The sequence below is a fragment of the Centroberyx gerrardi genome, chromosome 6, assembly GCF_048128805.1.
Source record: "Centroberyx gerrardi isolate f3 chromosome 6, fCenGer3.hap1.cur.20231027, whole genome shotgun sequence".
Taxonomy (NCBI): Eukaryota; Metazoa; Chordata; class Actinopteri; order Beryciformes; family Berycidae; genus Centroberyx; species Centroberyx gerrardi.
Genome location: NC_136002.1, coordinates 13,938,142 through 13,956,833, shown reverse-complemented (window position 1 = coordinate 13,956,833; position 18,692 = coordinate 13,938,142).

The following is an 18,692-nucleotide window of genomic DNA, read 5'->3' as shown; positions in this document are numbered from 1 at the left end:
TCAATTTGTTCATATCCAGCGCCAAAGAAAAGGGAGACTCACAAAGCACAGGAGATAAGGTTACAAACTGTCAATGGAGCCCTTACACCCACAGGTGTGGAACTCTCAAAGCCTTCAAAACATCACCTACTCCCCCCACCCCATGCCACCACCTCCACCTCCACCTCCTCCTGGCAAAATGAATGCATGGGCTTGAGGGATGGACGGATGGCGAGGAGGAGGAGGGTGAGGGATGAGCGAGAGCTCATAATAGAGAGAGCGTGAGTTATAATAGACCGGCTGGTGCGATTAGAGGGAATTTAGTCATTTCTCCACACACTCATGCATGCACGAGTACACACACACATACACACACACACACACACACACACAGCGCTCACTCAGCTGCTATCTCACATTGCATCACGCTGCTCTGCACCTTCACACTAGCACTCGCCTTTGCTCTCTTATTCTCTCTGCCTTGCTCTGTTTCAATGGCATCAAATGTGTGGAGTTGACAAAAGAAGAGAGGGAGCGCTGCCAGCTGCCTGAGTGAGGTCATTCCCACACAGGCTATTGCTTTTACCCCGCCACCATAAACATGGCTTTAACCTCATCGCCTTCACAACAATCACTTTATTTAGCCAATTTACACAAAGTAACTGGAATGTGTCTTTTTGCATATCCTCTACTAGACACACACACACAGCTCCATAGACATATGCATTTCATCAAAGACCTGAGAGTTCAGCCCCTGCAGCAGTTTGGGGTTCAGTGGCTTGCTGAGGGTACTTTGGCAGTGTTGATGGGAACAGTAGATGTCTGCCACACTCCAGTCACCAACTCATTGTTGGAATAAAACTCTTGTTGGTGTTAGATAAAATCAACAACCTTTAGATTATCAGTCAGCCCCTCAACTTCTAGATTCCCATATAGGCAGCTGATTTTCCTCAACCAACATACGCACAGCCTTGATCCTCACAACTTAACCTTAACCACAAATATACACAAGAAAACATTAGAAACATCTACCTAACTGAGCTGTTTAAATTGTCTCCAGGCTCTCTAATCTTTCTTGAGGCTGTCACCTCCTCATTTATCTACATCTCCCACCTCTCTTCATCTGGTCAGCTGATTTCACGAAAGCAGCAGGTGTTCTTAATATTTGTGTACACTCAGTGCTTAGGCTACCTCTTGATTAGTGTAAGACTTTTTCCCAACTCCGTTCCCCCCTCCCTCGCTTTCTGTCTGCTTCTTTTCCCGGTGTCTGTCTGTCTCCGTCTGTCCTTCTTTCTCTGCTCCTCCCAGGATTTCTCTCTCACTCCATCCATCCATCCAGCCATCTATCCGTCTGTCCATCCATCTATCCACTCATTCATCCATCCATCCATCTACTCATTCATCCGTCCATCCATCTTAGCCAACATGAAGAGGGTTTTAATATCATGACTCCTTGGAGGCCCAGCAGGACTCTATGTGATTTTCTGCCTCTTTCTCCATCACTCTCAGCTATTGGTCCCCTGGGCTGTCACAACGGCTGCAGAAAGACTCTAATTGGCTGAATGGGATGATTTTTCCTCCTCGTGAATAACTTGCTGTCAGTGGTGTGTGGAAAGTGTGGTTGTTCAAAGCCTACGTTGCTGTTTTTTCCCTCTGCTTTTGTCTGTATCGCCTTTTACATTTGCACTCAAATTGCGCGCGAGTGAGGTAACTGTGTTGGAATTATCACTAACCGACTAGCTAAATAAAACACACATGAACACTCTCTCTCTCTCACACACACACACACACACACACACACACACACACACACAAACACAATTTTGGCAAACAGTCACACCTGCTTTCCCCTTGACTAGGTCACTAAGTCCATATCTCTCCCCAGCGGTGTGAACTGTGGTGAATCACTGTCAAATATTGTCTCAGGATTTTCTCCCTTTCTTTCCTCCTCTTTCTGTGTCTCTCTCTCTGAAAGACTCTTTATCACTCTGCCATGACGGGCTTTCTTCCCTCGCTCATATCCAAAGGAGAAGAAGAAAGAGAGCGGAGCGCCGTTCAACAAACAGAACAATGACACTTCATCGAGATCCTTGGCCTGTGTACATTCCACGAACTTGCACAATAACTTATCAGAGGTGAAAGGAGGAAGGGCAAAAAGAAAGATAGCTCGTATGAAAGACAGGATGAAAGGCAGCAATGTGGGGAGATAGGGGCAGGGAGGTGAAGAGGTGATCTGTGTGTATAAGAAATCTCCTCAGTTTGCTTCCTCAAGCCCTCTCAGTCTCGGAGGTCATGGTGAGGTTGCTTGAATGGTGGGTGGGATGCAGATGTCAAGCAACTCGGTGCGTGTGTGTGCATGTGTAGATTTAAGCTCATGAACACATTAACATTTATGCATGCAGCTGTGTGCTTATTTGTAAATGTGTGCATGTGAGAGAACGAGAATGTGTGTGTGTGTGTGTGTGTGCATTCAGGCATGTGTGTGAGTGGCACCTGAAGTCTTTATATCTATTTCTCACCACCATGTACGACTCACACACTCTCTCTGAAGCATAGGGCTATATAAATTTACAAAAGCTACATGCAACTCAATCTGAAAGTAGAGCTTGTCAGGGAACTTGATATTACAATTTAAGGCTGCTTCTATCGGGTTGCAGTTCAAAAGAGATTAGGTATGGACCATTTAGTCATGCAGCTCTTGAACCGGAATCAGCGGTGAGGGAGAGCAGTCCAAAGGAAACAGGATCTCATCTTAGCTGATCCAGATCTGAGACCAGCTCGTAAAACTGTCCCCCCTAATGGATCACCTCATAGGAACACACACGCACGCACGCACGCACACACACACACACACACACACACACACACACACATATGCACACCCACACACACACAGATGTACACTCACACCCACACAGATTATGCATATGGACATACAAACATGCATGCACACACAGACACTTACAGACACACACACACACACACACACACATAAAGCTACACACACAGATCACCAGACCCCTTCCTCCAAACCCATATGCACACTTTCACACTCATTCGTCAACACAGCTGTCCTTCTTAGAAGACACGTTGAGATTTAAGTTCATGAATCCATAATACAGAAATTCATGTAAATTGTTTGCTGAACCGTGTCATATTTGCATGTGTGTTTCAGGGCAAACACAGCAGTGTGCACTGCTCCTGTGATGTGGACTGGCTCTCTCAGGAGAGCATACACACACACACACACACCAATAACACTCCCTCTCACCCCCTCCGGCCAAGCCCAGAGTTTGACCTCTCCGTGTCACTCAATCCGCCAGGCAATATTTGCTTTCGTCATCATAAATATTAAATATGCGCAGAGGCAAATATTTGGGTTTGGCGACCTCGAAGTGGTAAATGAATTAATGTATTCACATGAAGAGAGCAGGGGAGTCAGGGTGTTCTCGCAGACACACGTCCTTTCAGCCTCTCCAGCTCTTTACCGTAAAGCCCTGCCAGTGGTCACGCAGGGGAAGACCCACAGCTCCTGAGGAATGGCATGTAAAAAGGGCCATGGTACATGAATATCATTTTGTGGCAAGAGAGACGGTTACTACTGCTTTAGGTCTTTGCGGTTCTGATGCACCAAGTAACACGGCAGGGCAGCATACGTGCCAACAGGAACTGAAGGAAAAAATAAGAATAAAATACACTAGAATTCATTATGTAGAGCCCATAAAGGCCAAGGTACAAAGGCAACTGTTTGATGCAATAATTGCCAACTTTACCAACAACTGTATCCAACATCAATTTTTTTTTCCTTATTTGTGTTATCCACATTTATTTACTTAAATTTGCCAAACCTCTATTCTCTTTTTTGTGAAAATTTTTTATTGGATAATACTGCTTACAAAAAGGAATTTACATAAAATCAGTGCACATAACAACGACAGGGGCACAAGCAAAAGAGACCGGCGACTTTGTGAACAGTTGACTATCCATGCTGATTATGTTTCATTAGCCGCACCTAATGGCATTAGGTATCATGTAGGCCAATGTATTATATAAAGACAACTTCTGAGGCGAACGAAAGTGAGAAATAGGAAAATGTTTCTTTGTGGGCTATGAGGAACACAAATGTATCATGGTAAAATACTGTCATATCTGTGGGTGATTTCATTTCTTCAAAATAACCCAGTTCTCCTGAGTTCTGGGGATGTTAGGGGGTTCTGATGGGATTAGGAGGGCGTTAGGGGGTACTGTGGGTCTCTAATGGGGGTGGTGTAAGTGAGGGGCAGGGGTGGGGGCCTGGCGTCATGGGTAAACTGAGAAGAGCTGACAGAAAGGCAATCCCTAGCTGACCCTGGCCTCTGTGTATAATTGTGCCCTCTGACCCACTGAACATCCTAAATCACCAATCCAAACAACCAGATCCCCCCCAGTAAATACCCAGGGAGAAGCCCTGCTCGCCACAGGACTCTACTAGCGCCTCGGTTCTCAGGACTGCTGGGTCCCTCTGAAACCTCCACTCATGGCCACAGGCAAATAATTCGAACTTGGTAGAAAGTGCACTTCCTGGAGTGTTACGGAAATCTCCTCCAGCACACCTACATCTAGTTCAGTGAGTGGGTCGCTATGAAAGCCCTGATGTGGGCTGGTTCACCCGACCACCACTTTTCTCTCTCTTGGCCTCTGCTCTGATCGGCTGGGATGGCAGGACCTAATGGCTCAGGGTGAATATGGGAATATTTGCCAGTTGTCTCTGATCGCAAACAGAAGATAACTGATAACTCCAAAACCTTATTGTCCAGTTCTTCTGCTCATTCCCTCATCTCATCCCCTTTTCTCTGTGCCCCTGTTGCCCCACCCAGGGACAGGGCAGGAGATCAGCACTCGGAGGATGAGGGGGATTTTGGAGGAGGTTGGGGTCTCGTCTCGGGGGCACAAAGATTGTCGTTGGAGGGGTCTGAAGTAATGGACCCCCTGGAGCGCCTCACAAAGACACCCAACAACAGAGAGCTGCACTGCATCAAACCAGGGGGACAAGAGGGGTTCAAAAAGCTTTCTCCCTGAGGGCCTTTCAGCCTGGCATCCCCGCGCCCCGAGCCCAGCAGGGGAACAAGCTTCTTCACACAGACACAGTGGGAGGATGAGAGGATGAGACAGGGGAGCGGTACAATAGAGGGCAGCTCTGAAGGACAGTGTGAAAATGAGACAACATGAGACACTGTGTACTTCACACATTGTACCGAGAGAGCGTCCGTTGTCGCCCACTGATAATGGTCGTGGCAGCTGCTGTACTGGAGTTCAATGGGTTTTTGAGATGCACCTTCAATAATCTGATGCATCCTTTATTCTTTGTCTCATTTTTGTTTTCTTGACAGGTTTGTTGCATACATCAAATGGACTTTTATTAATGCAATCCATTCTCCTTCCTCTTCTGCTTTTTTTCTGCCTCTTCTCTGAATCAGGCTCAAACCATGGGTAGTTTCTCTGTGGACGTTTTCTTCTGCTGCAAGCTCATCATCACTGTAGCCACTGATGAGCACCGCTCATGTAGCTAGGCAGCACTGCCATTCATTAAAATTCAGTATTGATGGAAACGCCAATCCAAGCAGTGCCAAGCCAAGCTGGGTTCTGCCAAGCCAAAAACCGCCCGCCTTGTAACCCTTCCTGGCATGCCAGAGGAGAGCATAATGTGGGTCAGGTCCAACCTCTCTTTTGGGTGCCAAGAAGAACTCCATGTAACCCAAAACACTGACACGGAGCCAGTCCGAATGTGAATGTCCTCAAAGAAAACCAATAAAACAAGACTGTCATTGTGGCATCCCAAAGACCAGACAGCTCAGGAAGGACTTCTAAAATCCACTTTGTTGTGTATACATTCATCTTCGACTGAATTAGATGGTTTACAGTACATGCACAGATATCTATAAATACGCTTGACTAGGAACCATTTTGAAATCCGTACCAATTTTCTCTGTCTGTATCTGTATGTTTATCTTGTTTATATGTATATGTCTTTTTCCGGCCTGTCTGCCTGTGATTCTGTCTGTTTACCTGCCTGCCCGACCGCCTGTCTGTCCATCTGTGTGCCTGTCTATCAGTATGCAGCTCTCATAAAAAACTAAACTCATCTAATCAAAAGCCAAACTGAGGCCCTTCAGTGCTCCTCTAATAAATGGGAGAGTAACTCTCACTGGTGGATGTTTGTGTCTGTAGATCTGGACATGCTGTCATTGAGTTTATTGCAAAGTGGAAAAGTCTCTATATAAAACCACACACACACACACACACACACACACACACACACACACACACACACACACAAACACACACACACACACACACACATATCTCTGTCCCATGTGGGCAATGGGCCTCATCTGGATCAGCTAGTTTTATAACATTTACTCATCTACCGGGAAGGAAGGAGAGAAAAAAGAGGAGGAGAGAGAGAGAGAGAGAGAGAGAGAAAGAGGGGGGAGAGAGAGAGAAATGAACACATACAGTAAGTGTGAGTGTTTCTTTTCTAGCTTTTTAAATGACAGCGTTCTGAGGAAACATAATCTGCTTTTTGTTTTAATAGAAACATTTAATTAAGCAAAATGATCCTAACAGGTTACAGCTGTGTTTCCCACTCTCGCGTTTGCCTTTATTGCATGTGGGAAATCCATTTCCAGTTTATTCAGCCCGTCTCAGATTTATAGATTTTACAATTGTCTCCTCATACACTCAGCACTTCCCATGACTTCTGTCTTCTGCCAGTAGCCGGGCCCACAGTTGCAGAGCTTAACAGCAATGTTAAAACCCCAAATTTGTATCTCTTATTCAACTGGTTGACAGATCATCAATTATACATTCAGACAACTGAAAAGAGAACAAAAAAATGATTTTTGCAAACAATTCCTCTTGGGGCAGGAGCAGTACTGCAAAAATCATTTGCTTCTATATGTATTGTATGCGGTAAAAAGTGAGATTTCTGTGATGGCATGTGGCTTTAGAACAATACATTAAGTCTCAGATTCTGCTTCATATTTTATACAAACAAACCTCAAAGTGGAAACATCAAGAGGATTTTAACAGCATAATATGCTATCATATTTTGTCAAAACATTTTAGATAAATACATGCCATGTAAACTCATCAATTTCAATGTCCAGGTTAGTGAGACAGAGTGGCTGGAAAAGCACTCCAGACTGCACTTCCCTGCTATGTTTAATTCTACAGCGCAAAACATTTTCTTTTCTTTAAAGAAGAGTGGGAGGTCCATTTTATAGTTTTCAGAAACAGTCACAGTGAAGAGAGACAGGAAATTAGGTAGAGGGTGATGCTACAGAAAGACTGAAGCCTATTCGGTGCAGAGTACATGGTATGTGCATTAGCACACTAATCCACCAACACACACCAACATGGCACATATTTACTGTACTCCAATACCATAAAGCAGAACTTAACATGCTCACTATATGTGTGTATTCAGCCTCGATTTAACACCAAGCCAGGCAGTATGCTCTCCATCACAGTGCACTTGTGTGCCTCTAACCGCCCCAGCACTGCACACACACACACACACACACACACACACACACACACACACACACACACACACACACACACACACACACACACACACACACACACACACACACAGTGCCCAGCTCAGCTCAGCCCGGCCTGCTAGCCTCATGGCTGTAATTGAGAGTTAATGACGCAGTTGGATCTGTTCTTTACTTCATATTAAACAGAGCCCGTTGCTGCTGCCCGGCTGTAAAAGCAGCCCACCTCCCCTCCTCCTCCTCCTCCTCTTCCTCCTCTTAACCCCCCCACCCCCCGCCCCCATGCCTGCAGCCCTCCACACTCCTCCTTATTCCTCCACAAGATGTCTTTAAGCATTCAGGGACGCCGAGATGATTTAACAAGCGAGGGAGGGGATCGTTTTTTTTTCTCCAGCTGCAGGCTACCGTGCTGCCGCCCGGCGTGCCTCCACCCCACTGTCTTCTCCTTTCGTCCTCCCCCTTCTTCCAGCAAAACACACCCACCCACCCACACGCACACCCCAATCACGCGTCTCCGAACAAAGACCCTAATGTACAACTGGGCGACAAGAGCTCTGGCACTGGCCGACGACCCACACCACGGCTACCTGATAACAGATCGACCCGTCATTTTTTTTTGTTTTTGTTTTTCCTCTCCTCTCTGTACAGGACACTGGCGAAAGAGAAGCAGCAGAAGCGCACCCCCCCCCTCCCCCCACCTCCACCCCAAATCTCTAGTGAGGGGGGCTCCTGCGACTGGCTGGCGCCAAGAACGGTGTGCTGCCCACAGCGAGCAGGCCGCTGTGGGCCGTTCCTCTATCACTGACCAGAGCAGAGGGAGTGAGAGAGGAGGGAGCGAGAGAGAGAGAGAGAGCGAGGGAGAGACGGAGAGATTGAGGAGACGGGAGAAAGAGAGAGAGAGAGCCAGGCAGAGAAAACAAACAGGACAGAGGCTGCAGTGTGTGTCAGGTCAGCGGGGAGTTCCAGAATGTTCTCCACCGCTGTTCTCCAGAGCTAAAACTCCTGGAGGGTTATCTGCTCCTGGCGCTGTCATTTATCATCAGTCAGGAGAAGCCAGGCCACCTCTCTGGCCAAAACAGTTAACACATAAAGACACACACACACACACACATACAGATGTGCATACCCCCATATGTGCGCACACACACATGACCTACAGTAGCATAAACAACACATACAAACAGATGTGCAAGGATAACCCACGTGTAAAAAGATCTATACACGCCACTAAAAGAGACATATGAAGAGGCCATAAAATGTGTGTGAAATGAAATATAGGCCCGCGCACACACACAAACAACGCTCTGATCGTCAGGACCTCCCTGTTTCGGCCCAATAGCCCAGCAGTGTCTTAACGGGTTCCCCTGTTCCCTGAAGTATGCTGTAACTATAGAACTATAACTTGTGTTTTTGCATGTGCGTGTGTGTATGTGTGTGTGTCTGTATGTAACCCTATACCAGCCCCTGCACCCCACTGTCTGTGTAGCGCACACCGTTTCAACCAATTAACCCTGGGGATCGCACTGATCCAGAAACGCACACGTCTTCAGTACCAAGTTGGAGACAAACTCCTAAGGTAACAGCATGCTGAGGTGCATTCTGTGTGCATACGCTCCTGTGAATGAGAGTCTTGTAATTAACTAAAACCAACAGTCACTACAACTTAATTCCAACTCCGCAGCAACCCCCCTCCAGAAAAAGCCCCATCCCCTCTTCTCTCTTCTTCTTCCATCGTCTCCCTCTTCACGCTGTCTTTTTTTCCCCCTTGCTTAAAAAATGTCAATGGGTGCTTTTTTCCTCCTCCCGTGTTGTTTTTTCGGGGAGGCAGAGTGCTGCGGAGTATTGCTCTTGTCAGCCACCGTGAAGGCGTCCCCGAGGTGTCGGCAAGGCCACTGATTTGTGTGCTCCACTGTCCTAATAGCCTCTGTCTCTCTCTCTCTTTCTTTCTCTCTTTATCTCTCTCTCACTCTCTCTATCCCTTCTCTCAGCAGGCTGGTCTTGCATAACCATTTATTTTACAGATTTTTTTTTTTAAAAGCGCCTGAAGGGTTTAATTATGTACATAGACAACCCCTATAAACTTCTATTCTGAGGACTTTTTATTGACTTTCGAGCCAGGCTACCCTCCGGCATTTCAATTAACCATTTATAAGAGAAAAACTACAATTAAATTAAAAGTTTCTATAAAGGGGCCGCCACATCATTTCCATTCTTTTTTGGAAGATGGCAGACTTTATCTAAATGAGATGGTGTGGATATGTGAAACAGCTGGAGTGGGGTGCCTCATTTGAGGGGAGGAAGAAGGGAGGGAAAGGAAGGGAAGGAAGTAGAAAAAGATGGTATACGGGGGGGGAAAGAGGGAGGGAGAGAAAGGAGAAGAAAAGGAGAGAAAGAAGGGGAAGGAAAGGCAAGAGCGGGTGAGAGAGATAGCTGCAGCGGGACAGGGCAGGGCAGGAGGGGTGAGAGGGCCGGCCGCAGGGCCAGGCAGCGCTGACCTCGCTACTTAGGCCCTAATTACATGTTGTGAAACTTTAGTCGGCTCACAGTCATCTGGCTGCACTGGGCCTCCCGAAGCACAGACAGACAGAGAAATTACAACACCATTACACACACTTTAAAAGAGAGAGAGAGAGAGAGGGAGGAAGAGGGATAAAGAAGTGTGGTCGTGGTGGGGTGGAGTGGGGTGGGGGAGCGAGGGAGGAGATTGGGGAAAGAGAGTGAGAGAGAGAGAGAGAAGGAAGGGAGGCTGATGTCATTTGGCGTTTTTTTGAGAGAGAGTAACAAAGCGCGAGAGCCCTCCTTTGTACGCTGCTGCTGAGTGGAGCGCTGGTATTTTTACAGGCCTAAAGATCTGTGCACTCATAACAATGTGGGTACACAGCACTCAGCGGGGGTGCCTCTGTGAAATATGCCCCTCTGCACCCCCCCCACCCCCACCCCCCCTCCTCCACCCGCTCTCTCTTAATATCCTCCATCCCCAATCTGCTACCCCCGCCACCACACACACACACACACACACACTCTTAGTCTCTGTAGCTATGAGGCTGCATTAAATAAGGCCTAGAACCCTGAGCCTTTAGGCATTCCACACACACACACACACACACACACACACACACACACACACGCACTGCTCCCTCACACACCAACAACACTTCATAGCGCCTCAGTCATCGAGTCATTTTAAGACTAATGTGGGTTTCGGGATTGCATGTGATTGTGATTGTATGTGTGTGTGTGTTGGCTTGCGGGTTGGAAGGGTGGCATAGACATCTGGGAGTCACGTTTGCCCAGACTTTCATTACCTCCCCCCCCCCCCCCCCCCCCTCCCCTAACACACACACACTTACTGCCCAATTCAGTGTACCTGCCCTGTGACCTTCAGTCCCGCTCTCTCCCCCGCCAGAGTGTGAGCTGCGCCAACACCTTCTAAATCTCTCGCCCTCCTCGCTTTCTCCTCTCTCTCCTTGCTCGATCTCGTCCGACCCCCCCCCCCCCACCATAGTTCTCTCTCTATCACTCTGATGGAGTGCCGGGGGATTTGGCCCCCAGAGCGGTGCATTGTGGGCTATCTTGGTGGACCCTGGGGTGCAGAGGTGGGAATTCCAGCGTGCAGCAGAGACCCGTGGGGGGTGTAACCAGAGAAGGAATGTGTTTTACTCCACAGATTTTCGGTTTTATTGGTTCAGCGTGCAGTGGGCCCGTCACTCTGTCACACACACATACACACGCACAAAAGGCATATGCACATACACATGGCATACACACACACACACACACACATTAAGATATGTCAGGCACACACACATATAGATTATATACACGCACACAGAGTGGTGTGTGTAGGATCCAAGGACACGAAACATTCGGACCGGCATTCCAAAAACAAGAACAAGAACAAGACGGCTTAATATTGTGGTTTTGCAGAAAAACTGTATATTGGCATCATCGCAACTTGGCAATAAATCCTGACAGAAAGCTTTCCCTGTTTCTTACCCCCCTTTGTCATCACAGCGTGTGGTATTCCTTATCATATATGTTTCCACAAACTCAGTGCTTGTGTTGTTTTTTGGTTCTTAATGTGATGCTTTGTCTGCTGCCATGTGTGGGTGTACAGGCTCTGCTGCAGTGTACTGGCTTTGCTTCAAAGGTGCCAGGTTGCTAACCTGTTCCTGGCCTGGTCTGCTGCAGTGAGGAGCTCTTAAAGCCACGATACGTAGGGAAATGTTTGAGGCAATGTAAACGGGTACTTCTGTCTTCATTTGGGATGGATTTTGCATGTACATGTACAAAGTATTGCATAAATTCTCCTTCCTTGGTTAAATGATTCCAATCAGTAGTAATCCCAACCTTGATCTGAACAGGTTGGGCACTTAAAGCATTTTCCAGTAGAAAATCTTGATTCATGACTTCAAAGTCTAAATAATGTGTGACCAAGAACACATAAAGAGGAAGAAGAAACAATATATATACGTCTATATATCATCAGTGTCTTGCAGAAAACTTCAACCTTCAACCCCTTTAAAATGCATTGTAAAATGTCACAAATAAAGTAAGGACATCTACAGGTTTTTTACATCTACATCTACAAGGTTTTTTACCATTCCTGAAAAGTTGACCTTTTGGTAATCAAGAGTTTCTGCAGCACACAGGCAATATATTAAAGCATTGTATCCTTGGCTGAACGGCAAAAAAGAGTTTTTTATGTGCGTTCTTTGTTCATGAGTACGCATTGATTAGCGCTTTGCCGTTTGCACTCATTTCCTGATGTTAATTGGTGGGGTGAGGCTTATCTCTGGCTGATCGTCTGTCTGTTAGTGTGCGGAACACAAAGTGAAACAGAGAGAGAGGAGTGAGACTGAAAGAGAGAGGGGTTTGTGGAGTGGACAGGATTGCTATCTGTAATCTGTGATCAATCTTGGCCGAAGTGGCTGGTATGAGAGGGAAGTGGGGTCGACCCCTGTGCCCCCCCGGCCGCCCCTCCCCCCTCCCCCCTCCACCTCCTTCCTCGTCTCTGCACCCCCCTCATCCCAGGGGTGGGTTGGTCAGCCCTGAGGGGAGAACATGCTGCAGAGCAGGCAGACAATTTTCAGGCTGACTGCTTTTACTTTCGGCCCGAGCAGGGCCTCATGAAAACAAACTGACAAAACAAAGGACAGCAAATTAATGACCCGTGCCCCCCCCCCCCCCCCCCCCCCTCCTTCTCCCCACCACCCTACCACCCCCCTGTCGATTGACTCCTGGCTCGGCATGTCCCTCCCCTCCCTCCCCTCTCCCACCCCCTCTCCCTCCTCCTCTCCCCTCCTGTCCTGACTTTTGATCCCCTCCAAATCACGCATACACAGTCCCGTGCACAGACACGCACATACGCAAACTCACACACACACACACATACACACACACACACACACACACACACACACATCACCACCACCACCATCACCCTGTTCCTTAACTCCATGACCCATGGCATCTGGTTTAGATTGTCACAGGAAGAGAGACAGAGAGATACAGAGGGAAAGAGTGAGTGTGAGTGAGAGAGAGAAAAGGCCTCTCTGTCTGTGTCTGGACCTTCATTATCATGTGTTAATATTAATGCAATTTGAAAAAGAAACAGACACGGAGACACACTGGGTGAAGAGGGGCTTGTCTGCGCTGAGTGAAACAGCATGGCCTCACAGGCCAGACATGCTTCAAACCCACAAGTCTCATGCAAGACAACATTCTCTAAGACAGGCTTTCTCAATACATTGTCACTTTATTGAGGCTTGTATGCCGCCACAAGGTCTCAAGCTGTTATTGATAGACAAGGTATAATTGCATAGCGCTAGCAACATGGTTGTATTTGCTTTACAATTTGATGTAATGTAATGCAATGTACTGTGGTAGCTATTGTAAAGGTCCCACATCATGCATCCATCATATATTACAGTAATACAGAAAGGACCGCAGCAGCCGATTCTTTCTCAAATGCTGCAAAATAGCCCTCACTATTAGTATTATGTAACGCAAAACTTACATGTCACAATTAAGTGGTTTCCACACAATTACTTTAGCTTCCTACTGAGTATAAAAAATAAAACACAAAAAAACGATCCACTATTGGATGCAGGACATGCAGTAAAATATGGAATTCAATGATGGCTACATCTACAATGCTGACTATGTGAAATAAACCACCATCAACAATTAATCTACAAGAATTAACTTTATTTTACAAGGTAAACTAGAAGGGCACTCGGAGAGCGCAGACCTCCGCCAAGGTTCATGCTATTATTGCTTGTTCGTGAGTCGGATCCGGATCCGCTCCAAAATTTAATGGGTTCTTCCTTGGCCCATGCTACACCCTTCCACGAAGTTTCATGAAAATCGGGCCAGTAGTTTTTCCGTAATCCTGCTAACAGACAAACAAACAGACAAACAATAACCTCCTTGGCAGAGGTAATAAAGTGCACACCAGTGGGTAGGATTATACTGTAGGTTAGGGATCATAAATTAGAGAAAACCACGGAACAGGGATTTAGGTCAATTTTCTTATGAACAGTGTCAGACACTTCCACTGCTAATAATAATCTTTGAATGTGTGTGTGTGTGTGTGTGTGTGTGTGTGTTAGTATAGGGGGCTGGATGAGTGCTAATATGAATGTAGATTTAAGTTGTTCCTTGTGCCTCCTGACACAGACTTGCACACAGGCACACAAACCTGGCATCAGCCCACTAACACTGACTGACCAATTGTTTTTGCTCATGCTGTGAGTAATGCAAGGAAACCTTAAGATACACACAAACACACACATGCATGCATAAACACACACCAAATATTAACAGAATAATCAGTGGAATGATGTAATGTGCATGGGCAAGAAAGGATGTTATGAATTTCTCAGAAAGCATGGTTAAAATAGAAAAATAAATAAATAAAATGGATTAAGGCAGACTCCTGGGCTGTGTGATTGACATGTGGTGAGGGTTTGGGGGAGGAGCTTCAGGGCATTCTCTGGACTCACTGGAGCACAGCTCAGAGACAGCCAGAGTCAGGGCACCAAGGTCAAACTGTGTTCACATCATGTCCACCTCCCTTCTGACAACTACCACAGTCCAGGGTTCACGCAATACTTTTTTGGAAATAGAGAGCCAAGAGTTTATTATAGAGATTATTTCACTGTAAAAACTGTAATATATAGGTTTCTTGGGTCTTATCAATGTACCTTTTAATAAGCAAGTTACAGTATGTAAAAACAATGAAACTGCATCAAAATAGACCAAACAGATGTATGTGTATATGTAGCTTTCTATCAAACTACATAAAAGTTGTACTGACTGCACTACACCGTCTGTGCTTTTTGTGTGTAACTGCACCACCTTGTGAATTTGCAGCACTACCTAGGAAAACTTCCAAATAGGTCAATCCACAATTGCACACAATTCAATTCCCGGCCCTTTCTGTGTGGAGTTTGGATGCTCTCCCGGTGCTCGCATGGGTTTCCTCTGGGTGCTCCGGTTTCCTCCGGTAAATCAGGTGGATGGGAGCCTCTAAACTGCTCATAGGTGTGAATGTGAGTGTGAGTGATTGTCTGTCTATGTGTTAGCCGTGTGATGGACTGGTGACAAGTCCAGGGTGTTTCCCTGCATTCTACCCAATGCATGCTGGGATAGGCTCCAGCCTCCAATGGCCCTGAATATGAATAAGTGGGTAAAGAAAATGAATGAATGAATGAATGAATGAACTATTTAATGGTATCATTGGCAATACCTCAGCATCTTTTTAAAACTTCCATAAATTAGATTTAAGAGAAATGCACATCTATGTTTGGTTCAGCGCATTTAACTAGATCAAACCTCCACATTTTCTGAACCTTCTGGATTATAATTATATCTAAACACATGATTAACATCAACACCCTCACTTACACTTAGTCAAGAAAACACTGTGATACAATCCAATGGGCAGTTGCTTCATGCATCATGCCCTTGTGGCCAAATTAAGGGCCAAATTAAGAGCCAGTATGCATTTGCTCAGTGAAAGTGAGTAAAGCAAATAGTCATAGTCCTACAGTAAATAGTATATTGTAATAGTTTAACTGTGAATTGCATATAATTTACACTTGACCATCTTCTAGGTCAGATAAATGTTGATTTGTGTCTGGCATGTTAACCTTGGTGTGGACTAAAAAGCACTATGCCTGTGTTAATGATGTTGACACATCTGATTCTCTGAGAGCAGGTGACAGAGGGGCAAAGAGAACACACACACACACACACACACACACACACACACACACACACATTCCTGTGGGATTAGTCAAAAGACTGTGAGCATTTCATCAAGTGGTTCCCATTCAAACAGGGCCGAGAGCAGAGCCTTTGAAAAGCTCAGGTCACAGCCCAGACTTGGGGTTATGGCTTAATATTTAAACTGGGAGCTAGATGGATTGAAAGCGTGTGTTATCAGTCATCGCTGTATTAAGGCCTGGTTAGCCAGACGGCCCTACCTCTGCGGTATCCACACACAGGATAACACAAATACACTCACTCTCTCTCTCCTCTCTCTCTCTCTCTTTCTCTCTCTCTCTCTCTCCCCCCCCTCCCTCCCTCCCTCCCTCCCTCCCTCCCAACCCTATGAGGTAACTGGTCACTCCAGCCAGATTTATAGCTAATCAGTCTGTATCGGCAGCAGTCTACCCTGGTCTGGGCCAACTTTAGAACATTACACATTACCACACAGGGAGGGGAGTGATGTCAGTATGGAGGGAGGGATGGATAGAAAGAGGGGAGGAGAGGGAGGCAGAAAGAGGGGTGAGGGAAGGAGGGGAGGAGAGGAGGGAGGACACAAGAGGGCAGGATAGAAGGAGGGAAAATGGGAGAGAGGCAAGGATGGATAAACGACAGATAAAAGGCAGAAGGGAGAGTTTGAGTGATTGAGGGAGGAAAAGAGGGAGGTAGGGAACAAGGTATGGGTGATAAAGAGGGGAACAGACCCCCCCCCCATTTCTGCCCCTCCTTCCCTGCCATCAGACCCCCTGCTCGTTACTCAATCCTTGTCACGGAGGCATTGACATCTCCCACCATTCCATATAGAGCTATCGATCCCTCACGGTAAACTACTCACAGGCGTACGCAATGCAAATCACACCAATTTTATTCCTGCAGTGCTAATTATTCAGTATTAGTCAGTATGTGAATGTGTGTGTTGTCATGTATGTGTGTGTGTGTGTGTGTGTGTGTGTGTGTATGTGTGTGAGAGAGAGAGAGAGATAGAGAGAGATAGAGAGCATTCATGCATGCTTTCACTTATGCATATTGGGTAGCCAATCCTTAAACAAATATTTACAATGTGTGTGTGTGTGTGTGTGTGTGTGTGTGTGTATGCGTGCATGCGTGTGCACTTGCATTTGTGTGTGGGCTTGTGTTTGGTGTGTGTCTTCATGTAGGTCTATACATTTGTTATGTGTTTATGTCCAAACTGTAGCGTTTCTGCTAAACGTATTGACATGTGTTGATACATCTGCCAATACTATTGGCCGTAGTCTGGGGATGAGGTCAAAGCTTTTGTCAAGGCGAGGTCAGTGACCTCACAGCTCATTTAAAGAAAACATGACCACTAGGGGACTACAGGAAACTCCATCAATACTTAGACACTAAATTGCAACCAAGGAATGCTGAAGCGTGTCTCACTGAAATAACTGTAAACAACCTTCCCATTCATCCATTTCTACCCTGATTGTTGACCCAAGTCATTGTTAATAAGTATCTCCTGTTAATCCTAATACATTTATTTTTCTCTTCTGTCTTTGTTTACCATAAGTTCCCCATTGTTTTTACATTTTTAGGTATTTACCCAATGAGTGAGCAGGCGGGGATTCAGTGTCACTTCAACAGGAGGCGGTCTCTCTAACCATTAGGCCAACCTTCTGCCCCCATTAATACAAAAGTTTCCAAGCAATTCCTCAGCAGCAGTGTAGCCACCATGCATGCCCCCATGTTTCGGCTCCCATGATGCCTTATGATGGCACTGTCCCCTCTCCCTGTTTTTTTTTTATCTCGGGTACTGCACCGTAAGGCCACCACAGCAGGCTGGTCTCCACCATTTGACCAAACCACAACCACACGGTCACAGATGAATTCCTGCAAGGCCCCTACAGAGCAGCCACCAACCATCAACTTCCATCACCACATAACCACAAGTCAACCACTGAGAGAGGGAGAGAGAGATAGAGAGAGAGAGGGGGAGAGAGAGAGAGAGGGGGAGAGAGAGAGAGAGGGGGAGAGAGCGAGAGGGAGAGAGAGAGCGAGAGAGGGAGAGAGAGGGGGGGGGGAGAGGGAGAGAGGGGGAAAGTGAGATGGTAGGAGGGAGGGATGTGAGAGATAGAAGAGCGAGAGCTGAGAGAGAGAAAAGAGTATGGAGGGAAGGGGAGAAGAATGGAGAGGTAGAGAAGGAAAGATGGCAGGAAACAAAAAGTGCAACATGGTTCAAAAGAGAAGCGATGCGTTGGTAAATCAGAACTGATACTAAAATACACCTCTCTCTCTCTCTGTTTCTCACACTTTCTCCCCTCTTTCTCCATTTCTCAGTCCCTTTCTCTCTTTTATTATATCCCTTTCTCTCCCTCTCACTTTCTTTATAATTTGCTCTCTCGCTCAGTCTCTCTCGCTCTCTCTCTCTCTCACACACACACACACACACGCACACACACAAAGCAAACACACTGCCCCCACTGTAAAAAAAAAGACAGGGAAGACAGAGTGAGCCCCAGAGAGCAGCACCATCATCGCCATCCAAACAGCCAAACAGCCGGGCAATATGCTAATGAGCTTCCTAATGACCACCGCCACTTAGGAACTGCTAATTAAAACCCATTTGATTCAGAGACACTTATCAGGCTTTAGGAAAAAAAAAATGCTAAAATTTCCCAGGCAAGCGAGCAGAGTTATGGTCACCTCTGGTATTTGTCAAGGCCCTCCCGCTCCTCCACCACCACCTCCACCTCCACCTCCTCCTCCCCCTCTTCTGCCCTTCTGTCTGTCTCTGCCTCCCTGTCCCCAGCTCGATTGCCTCTAATGGACCTGCTTTATCTAGGCTGACCTAACCATTGTCACAGGGAGCAGAATTTGTGAGCTTTTAGAGTGGGTATACTCATCGATGCACTGGGGGTGGGCGGGTGGGGTGGC